Source organism: Schistocerca nitens, chromosome 6, assembly GCF_023898315.1.
Source record: "Schistocerca nitens isolate TAMUIC-IGC-003100 chromosome 6, iqSchNite1.1, whole genome shotgun sequence".
NCBI lineage: Eukaryota > Metazoa > Arthropoda > Insecta > Orthoptera > Acrididae > Schistocerca > Schistocerca nitens.
Genome location: NC_064619.1, coordinates 560040089 through 560050140, shown reverse-complemented (window position 1 = coordinate 560050140; position 10052 = coordinate 560040089). Strand labels below are relative to the sequence as shown.

General features: G+C 43.8%; 1 pseudogene; it reads left to right on the top strand.

Annotated features, from left to right (window-relative positions):
* The first annotated feature begins 4534 nt into the window (after positions 1 to 4534).
* Positions 4535 to 4652, top strand: LOC126191670 (5S ribosomal RNA; annotated as a pseudogene).
* Positions 4653 to 10052: the final 5400 nt, after the last annotated feature.

Sequence of the window (10052 nt, the reverse complement as noted above, 5' to 3'; positions counted from 1 at the left end):
GAACGGTAGCACGCTTTGTAATGTCACGAAATAGGGGAGAGAGGATCCCAGATTTGATAATCGAGTTGGGGTAACATTCATGAAAACATATGCGTTTTTCGTTGCCACGAGATCTTTTCACGAAATTTCAATCACCACCATATGTTCTGAATGCCAAAACATTATTTCCTAGGGTACTTACACAAGAAGAAACCATAGTAATAATGTAATTCAAGGCTCGCAAGAAAAGATTTAAGTAGTCCCTTTTCCCGCACACTGTTAATGAGTGGGACGGTAGAGAAATAATCCGAACCTTCTGCCAGGCACGTAAGTCCGGATTGCAAAGAAATCCTGTTGATGTAGTCATGTAGATGTAACAACGAAATTATGTTGTAATTACGACATGTGACTTTCACTTGATCTGAACATCGAAGTTGTTTACTGTTTATTTACTTTTTGTTCATTAATTCCAGCCATATACGAACACCTAGGCGCGTTAAAGTGATATTGAAATAAAGTGTCATGCATGGACCAATAACAATAAGTTCCCACCTACTTGTTATAGTACTGCATTATCTGCCAGCGTATTCAGAAGTGGATATCGCATACGAAGTTCCTAGGGTGTTTGTAATGGATATTGCAGACGACTTCGACAAAGTTTGAATGTAGCTTCGTAAAAGTTCCGTGATCAAACGATCTGAGTTGCTGGAGAATACAGTTTATCCTCACTAGACAGTATATATTATCATTATACATGAGGTGAGTAGGGTTTCGCCGCGTTGCGGTGGCCGAGCGGTTCCAGGCGCTTCAGTGACGAACCACACGGCTGCTTCAGTCGCAGGTTGGAATTCTACCTCGGGCATAGATGTCTGTGATGCCCTTAGGCTAGCTAGGTTTAAGTAGTTCTAGGTCTAGGGGCTGATGACCTAAGCAGTTAGGTCGCATAGTTCTTGAAGCCATTTTTTGACCTTTCGCGTAAATTTTCTTTACATAAACCGTCGTATCTTTTGATTGCGTTGACATAGAAGCTCACTTTTTTACACCAGCAAGGGACCGGTTACAGCAAGAAGTGCGATACATTTCCGCTTATTATGTCCACCCGTTCTGGAGGTAAACGGGTTTTAAGGGTTGGGTAGACCGATAGACGGTCAAGAAAGTGAGACTAGTAGGGTTCCGTTTTTACCGGTTTAGGTGACGAAATCCTAACAACGAAAACACTGAAGATGAGGGCCGCATAAATAACACCCGCTACTCTTTATTCGAAATGTTCTAGTTGCTGTCGATACATAAGCATATTAGTCGTAGCTACGTTTTCGATCCAAATCACGTTTACAGGAATGCAAATAGAATGTATTTGCCTATACACGTGGTAATTCACATCCCAGTATTAATGCCACCGCGTTTTAGAAGTACGAACATTCTCATTGCTAGCTAGCTTAAGAAACACTTCTGCTAATGAACGTTTTCTGGCTGTGGCGAGTCTAGTGGAGAATTCGAAACAATGCAGAATACGTTTGGCAGCTATGTAGCCGTTTATTTCCTGGGGTGGTGCAGAATTATCCTACAAAATTTACTCTCTAATAACAGTAATTTGTTATTTCGATAATCATCCCGAATGATTGTCGCATAAGTGGTGACATAAAGGAAGAAAATTCATGTTTTTGAGTCCAGAAAGCTCTATGCAACAGAAACTGCAGATTTTTATTGCGAAATTGCCGGCTTGTTCATGTCTGGGGTAATAATAGAGGGCTGTTTGCCTAGGTTGTCTGCTAGCATAGTGAAAGGAAGGTCTGGTTTGTTTTCGGTTCTAATCTCAATGGAGGCAGGTAGAATATCAGTAAAGCAATTTTAAGAAATTCTCGCGCACCCAATACGATTTATCGCTACCTTTATTCTGTACTGGCGCTCTGTGGATGTCAATATGACACTCTTGTAGAATTTCATACATGATACTGCCTCCTTTTTCCGCTTCTGTCAATAATGGAATTGACTTAAGTGTGGCACTGAATGATGTTTAAGTGAATTTCGTTATGAATCTTCACGCATTGCTAAATTTGCACACTTTCATGGTAGGTCAGCGATGGAAATCCAGTATGACTGGTCTGAACGTTGACACAGACCGTTTCGCGGGCGAATGCGGATAATATTTTGCTAATTCGTAACGGTCTGGGGTTCTTTGTCTGTTATCTGGATAAGCTGAAATTCATTTTTATTCGTCCGTTTCATACAAATTAGCGTTTCTTCTTTCAGTTCTGTCCTATGTTTACGTGTTGTATTTAACACACTAATCAGCATTAATATAGTCTTACAAATTATGGAATACAGTCTAAAAAAGTTCAGATAGTTTGTCAATTTCACGCCTGCGCATAGTATGTTGGTAGCACTTCGTCGCCTTGCCTGTTATGCTGTGTAGCAGACTTTAAAGCCGTGCGGATCAGCATAACGAAAAGGCGAGGGGTCTCGCTCGTTTTGTCCACGACTGTACGTTTGAAGCACAGCATAGTGTGGTAGCGAATCATGTACAGTGGGACAACCGGAAAAAACGAGAATCAAAGCGTTTGAGATGTGTTACTACAGAAGACTGTTGAAGATTAGATGGACTGATAAGGAGGTTCTCCGCAGGATGGAAGAGGAAAGGAATATATGCAAAACACTGACAAGAAGAAGGAACAGGATGGTAGGACGTCAGTTAAGACATCAGGAAGTAACTTCCATGGCCCTAGAGGGAGTTGTAGAGGAAGACAGATACTGGAATACGTCCACACGTCCAGCAAATAATCGAGAACATAGGTTGCAAGTGCTGCTCCGAGATGAGGAGGTTATCGAAGGAAAGGAATTAGTGGTGGGGCCGCATCAAACCAGCCATGAGACTAATGACTCAAAAAGAAAAAAGAGCTACATCCACCCAGTTTGGCCTGACTCCATCAGCCAGCAACCGTATAGCTGCTGTATACGAATAAGTAAATTATTTTAATCACCTTCTGATGTAAAACAGAATCAAGAGTTTGGGTTGTCTAATGCATTCCCTGCAGAATGACTGGGGAAATTGCTGTGATGGACGCTCACCCGTATGATTGATGTTAAGTACCTTCATATACATTTCGGATCCGTGAACCACGATTGTCTGAGGGCAATAGGTGGCGATGAACAGTATTGGCTGGCCCTGTGTCGTCGTGTTTCTGTCCAGTTTTCTTTCCACATGTTCTACGACCTTGCTTCAAAAAGTGGGCAATGGCCGGATGCACTGACACCAGCGAGCAAGGATGTGTTTGTTGTGTGTTGCCTTTTACGAGGCATCGTCCTTGTGAAGGGCGAAACCTCTCAAGGTTCGATACACCGTTTCCATAGCAACCAGTCGCTAAGCAGCTGCAGGCGGCTGCGACCGACAAACCTCTCTTTGTACCTGGTGCATTACGCAAGGCTCCCAGAACACTGCCGCCGTGGGGTAACAGGCGCGCTCTGTCCTGTTGTGTCGCGGCCGCGTCGCACTCGCTATGAACTGCAGACAGACAGAGAGACAGATACGTCCTCTTCCTCCGTTTCGCTCTCCTAACCGAGCGGAGATGACGCAACACTGGAGCAGGCTGTACAGGTACTCGTACTCACGTTCATTATACAGCTTTTATAGCGCAACTCCTCTGCCTCTCATCAAATACGAATAGAGCTTTCGGGAGACTCACTTGTAATCACTAATACACATGCTTCATAGACTTACGGCCTTTAGATGAGCATTTACTTGTTGACGGGAAGTGATTCCACAAAGGAATCGCCACCGTAACCGAGATCGCTAACACATGCCTGTGCGGTGGCGCTCGATTCGGAGGTAAGTCGGTTCGAATCCTCGTAGTGGAAAATTTTCACTGCCAGTATTCGGCTGAATGGGAATGGCTTAGGGATGGATCTGGATGTTATGTAGGTTGGTTGGACCGAGGGAAGGATCGTTGGTAGGATGACCTCATTTCCGGGTGCGCTGACAGATAGTTGAAGCCCTGATATAGAACATGGTTAAGGTGCTCCAGTCTGGGGACATTTTGCGTGATGAGGGGGAGTGTACTCCTTTGCGGTTTGTTGTTGGAAGTTGTGGGAGGATTAGGGGTGCGCGAGGAGACGGCCTGCTTGTGGGCTGGGTTTGTGGGACAACGCCTGTCTGTGAAGGCCTTTGTCAGACCTCCAGCATACTGGGCAAGGGAACTGTCGACATTGCAGGTGTGTCGTCCGCGAGTGGCCAGGCTGTATGTTCGTGATTTTTTGGTGTGGAAGGGGCACGAAATCTCAAACTGCAGGTACTTTTGGCGGTTAACGGGCTTGATATGGATGTACAAGAGTCAAGAGGGAGTAAAGAGTGGACGATTAAGAATGGCGTTCTCGGATTAAAAAGGGCTTAAGACAGGACTGTAATCTTTCGCCTGTACATCGAAGAAGCAATGATGGAAATAAAAGAAAAGTTCAGGAGTTGAATTAAAACTCATGGTTAAAGGATGTCAGTGATATGATTCACTAATGCTATCCTGAGTGAAAGTGAAGAAGAATTTCATGATCTGCTGAATGAAACGAAGGCAACAGCCTTGCCGCAGTGGCTACACCAGTTCCCGTGAGATCACCGAAGTTAAGCGCTGTCGGGCGTGGTCGGCACTTGGATGGGTGACCATCCAGGCCGCCATGCGCTGTTGCCAATTGAGGAGCTACTCGACCGAATAGTAGCGCCCCTCCTATCCGCATTCTCCATGCGGATGACACGGCGGTCGGATAGTCCCGGCAGGCCACTCGTGGCCTGACGACGGAGTGTTGAATGAAACGAACAGTGTAATGAGTATAGAATATGGATTGAGAGCAAGTCGAAGAAAGACAAAGTAATGAGAAGTTGCAGGAATGAGAACAGAGAGAAACTTAATATCAGGATTGATGATCACAAAGTAGATGAAGTTAAAGAATTCTACTACCTAGGCAGCAGAATAACCAATGACGGACGGAGCAAGGAGAACGTCAAATGCAGACTAGTACTGGCAAAAAGGGCATTCCTGGTGAAGAGAAGTCTACTAGTATCTAACATAAGCCTGAATTTCTACAGACGAATGTTGAAAATTAGGTGGATTGATAAGGTAATTAATGAAGAGATCTGCGCAGAATCTGTTAATACATAGGGAATGACTTCCATGGAACTAGAGGGAGCTGTGAGGGGCAAAAACTGTAGAGGAAGACAGAGATTGGAGTACATCCGGCAAGTAATTCAGAACGTTGGTTGCAAGTGCTACTCTGAGATGAAGAGGTTGGCGCAGAGGAGAAATTCGTGGTGGGCAGCATCAGACCAGCCAGAAGATTAATGACTAAAAATAAAAAAGTGGATAGAGTTATGGATGGAACTATCCGAGAGACTGAGGTCAACGTCCAGGAAGGTGGCACCTTGAGGTAAGGAGGAATGGGTGAAGTGGATAAGTAAGAAGTCAGAAGGTGCTGAGGCTGTGGGGGTATGAGGATGGGGTGTCTTCGCCCTGTGTCCAGATCATGAAGACACCGTCAATGAACCTGAACCAGACAAGGGTTTGGTTTCCCCTGGCCGGCTCATAAACAAAGTGGTACATGAGGTTGCCATGTGGGTGCTCGCCTGGAGGAGAGTTGTTGGCATAAAGTTGCTGATGATTAGTCTTCGAGCCAATGTCCTGGATTAAATTCCAAACCAGTGTCTCACGAATTGAGGGCATTTGACGCTGTTGGTGGGCGATCCGTCAGATCGGGATATTAAGCTCGGCGACCTCCTTGGTGCTATTAGAGAAGAGTAGGGTGCATGCCGGTACCAGGTTTCACCCTCTCCCTTCTTTCGTAACAACATAAACCAAACACTAAAATGTACACGCCTTCATCATAGTTATGCACAGGACGCAGATAGTCATTTGACAATTCGTAATAGGTCGTAGGAAGGCAAGTGTAAGGTACTTCCTTTAGGACTTTGCCTAGAACGAATATGCTGAATACTTGTTTCTGTTCCTCTGCGCTAATTTCCTGCATGTGCACTACTTTGGCTTTGGGTGGAAAGGAACAACAAAAAGCAGTTGTCGGAAGGAAGCGTCGACTATTTGCGCTGTACCTGGTACACCAACATTATAACTGTCCTCAGGTTCACAGCCTGTTGCAACACTTCCACGCCGGCCGCGGTGGTCTCGCGGTTCTAGGCGCGCAGTCCGGAACCGTGCGACTGCTACGGTCGCAGGTTCGAATCCTGCCTCGGGCATGGATGTGTGTGATGTCCTTAGGTTAGTTAGGTTTAAGTAGTTCTAAGTTCTAGGGGACTGATGACCACAGCAGTTGAGTCCCATAGTGCTCAGAGCCATTTGAACCAACACTTCCACAAGGGACCGCGGCAGAGCAGATAGAAATGTCGCTGTGTTCTATAGTATTTCTGTTACAAAATGATGCGCCCTTCGAGGGCTAATCATAAAGTTTTGCCGGCCGTGGTGACCAAACGGTTAAAGGCACTACAGTCTGGAACCGCGCGGCCGCTACGGTCGCAGGTTCGAATCCTGCCTTGGGCATGGATGTGTGTGATGTCCTTAGGTTAGTTAGGTTTAAGTAGTTCTAAGTTCTAGGGGACTGATGACCTTAGAAGTTAAGTCCCATAGTGCTCAGAGCCATTTGAACCATAAAGTTTTGATTATCATTTAGAAATAAATCAAGCTGCGCCCACAAAACTTGGCAATGGAGTTAGGCCTTCCCTACATATACCCCTTCAGTGCGACAGTTTCGAACCACGGGTGACATGACGGAAACCTTGGTTGTAGAAGTCTGCATTTTGGCTTCCAGGAAACAACCCCACTCGAAAATCATCTTGCCATTAGTGTGAAAATTCCTGGCACGTAATGGTTTAGTCAACGGAGGACAGAGGAAGAAATCACTGGGTGACGTCTTAGGAGAATGCGGGTGAGTGAGGCAATTCGCCATAGTAGTGACAGAACTTTAAAACCTTTTACCTCACGGTCGTAATGGTATATCCAGCACTCTTTCAAAGTGATTAGAGGACTAGAGAAATCATACGACAAATCCGCAACAATTCTGATGATGCCTCAGTTCGGCAATATCTTTTCTTATGGTACTCGTAAACCAGCGGTTGGCGTTCTTTGTCACGTTATAAATGTTGTGCAAGATGCTGAGAGCTCATGGATGACTTATGTTCATTTTTTACTCTATCACATATTTTCTAAAACATTTTGAAAAAACAGCGATCAATTTCACAACTGCACTTAGAAAAAGAGTCTAGATCGCACAAGTCACATTTATTGATGACCAATTTCAGTCCAAAGGTGGACCATCTTCAGACTGTACTCTGGAACATAGAGCAATGCAGATATAGAGGGACAAATAGGAAAATGTAATAATTTTAATAAAAATAAAACGAAATTATAGCCATAGTTGATGTGTGGAGACGGATCCACAGATCAAGAACTGCAGAAGTCTCCAGATGCTGTCAACTGCTGCTTAACTATGGCCTACATTGGACAGGCAGGTCTTCGGACAATAGGATCCCCACTTCTCATACGACTCTTCCTTCTTCACACTTCATTCTTCGTCATTCATACGTGTCTGACCACATAAGAAGCGCCTACGCCACCTTTCCGCTGTATCATATGGTGGTGCTTTCTTGCCGCTTACTTCCACCAACTCAGCATTGACTGATGCAGCTTTGTTCTCTTCAAATGCGCAAAACGCAATCGCGCACGATACAAGGCTTTATCAATACAAAATTGTTAAGGCTTTCGTGGCCACTTGTTGACATACTGCCTATTGGCTTCTGTCTCGGGTTCTTCGGCCGACGTTCATCTAATGATTTTATTGACGTTTCGCCAGCACGAGTGGCTGGCATTGTTAAAGCTTCACCTTCCATTGCCAGTGGTGAAATGGAGCCGAGCTCGCGGCCGCAGACTATATGTACCTGGCGCGCCAACGTCCGAGGGCTTCTCTGCGGTCATTTCCGGTGCGGTTCTCCTCTTGCTACCTGCGACGGTCGTTCGCTGCAGTACGGGAAGCCAGGATTCGTTTACCTTAAGGCTTATCTCTTTCTTGTTGAAACTGTTAGCGTGTTTTTGTATTTCTACAGCTTCTCTGAACAAGCGCGTGTGATAATGCTTCTCTACAGCCAGAACTTCTGCGTCGGCGAATTTTAATACGTGGTCGGTCTCACTCAGTGCGTGCTCTGCCACGGCCGATTTCTCCACCTGCCCCAGCCAGCAATGTCGCTTATGTTCTTTGTTCCTGGTATTGATTGATCGTCCCGTCATTCTGACATAAACTTTTCCGCTTGCGCATGGTATACGGTATATTCCCGACGTTGCAAGTGAGTCCCTTTTCTCCTTTGCCGATCTAAGACACTCTTTGATCTTCCTTGTCGGTCTGTATATGACCTGAAGCAAAATAAGCAGTACCTTAGCCTTGACGACTGCTCAGTTTGCATATTTTGCTTATTTTTTCATAGTTCCACACAACTTCTTCCTGTTTTCTCAATTGATCTGTGTTTAGTTTTTCAAACCTATCCACTGTGCCAACTTATAACTAAATCTGAGGGGGATGCGATGGGGATGTTCCCTTGTTAGTGCTGCTGTTTAAAGTTAAGTTGAAATTTTACAGCATTTCCGAGTCATTCTATTTGTTAATTAAAAATCGGCTTCCTTTTTATAATCTTACTGCTTCTTTATTATTTAAACATTTTACTAGACCTAATGGCATAGATCTCAACGGGTATTCTTATTCAATGTCAATTTTAATTATTTGAATATTATTGTGGAACCTTGTAAGCCCGTCTACCATGTCTGTTTGATGAGGTTTCAAATCTTTGCTCTTCTTTGGTCACTTGTATTTTAGTATAAGAATTTCTTGGCAGTGGCCTATTATGTGGTCGGTTCAGTTTTATGAAGTTTTGGTAATTTTTGTGGAGGTTTAAATTTTGTTTGAAGTTTGTATCATTAGTCTTTTATATTACGGTCTTGCAAACAGTGATTGCCTGCGACGTTTTCTATCGTCATTAATTATTGTTCAGTGTTCATATCAATTCTTTAATGAAATTCTTAATTGGATTTAATGAATTCATTGTCTGCAAAATAAATTTGTATGTTGTACGAGTGAATCAACTGTGCCAAATCCCCATTGATCTAGTTTGGTCTAGCCCTTCCTCTTTTTTCTTCCTGTCCAAATTAGGGGATCGTATTTTCACATTTCATGTGATAATTATTTAGGCAATGAAAGAGTTAACTGTTGGGCTGAAATGAATTAAGTTTGACTAGCGTCACTGAAGTTTATTCGGCAGTGAAGTTCAATGTAAAAGGCCCTATTTTCCTCTTCGCGAAATAGTTTGGTAGCAGTACGTATTGAAAAGTCATAAAGTCGTTAGATAGTATTGTATTCCTAGCTGCTCAGTATTTTCGGTGGTATGTTGTACTCAAAATTTGCGAAGTTATATTGTGCATCCTTTAAATTCAGTGTGCCTGTGTGTGTGTGTGTGTGTGTGTGTGTGTGTTTGTGTGTGTGTTTGTGACTATGTTAATTTATCTGTTACGTAAACGCATTATTATAAATCATTGACCACACCCTCGTCAACCTTGTTAAACCACATTTTGTCGATTTCCTTCATTTAAACAATACTGACGTGAGGGTGCAGTATTCGTAGTACATGTTTGATTTTTAATTATTTTTTTAACCTAACCGTGGGTGTCAATTAGCTTACAGTCAATGTGCGCTACTAGAAAGACCTTTTTGTCTATCCAAATCCGACGGCTCCATTGCAACAATTAGAAGAAATAAAGCAACACGAAAAAGAGAGTACAAATAGCCAGGGAGTAAGTGAACTGGTATCAGCAGAAACATAGAAGATTAAAACTCTGGTTAAAAACTGAATTTTTTAATATAGCGCTTTACGGCTATGTGTGATGGCCGATGGAAAAAGTGTCTCGCAGCTTCAATGTATGGCATATAAGACACGTGTACGTTTAGAATGACTGGTCAGAAAGTCTTTCGTACTAGTGGTAGAGAAGAACATCCAGGTATGCATCCTAACGAAGATGACACGCCAGCCGATGTGGCCGAGTGGTTCA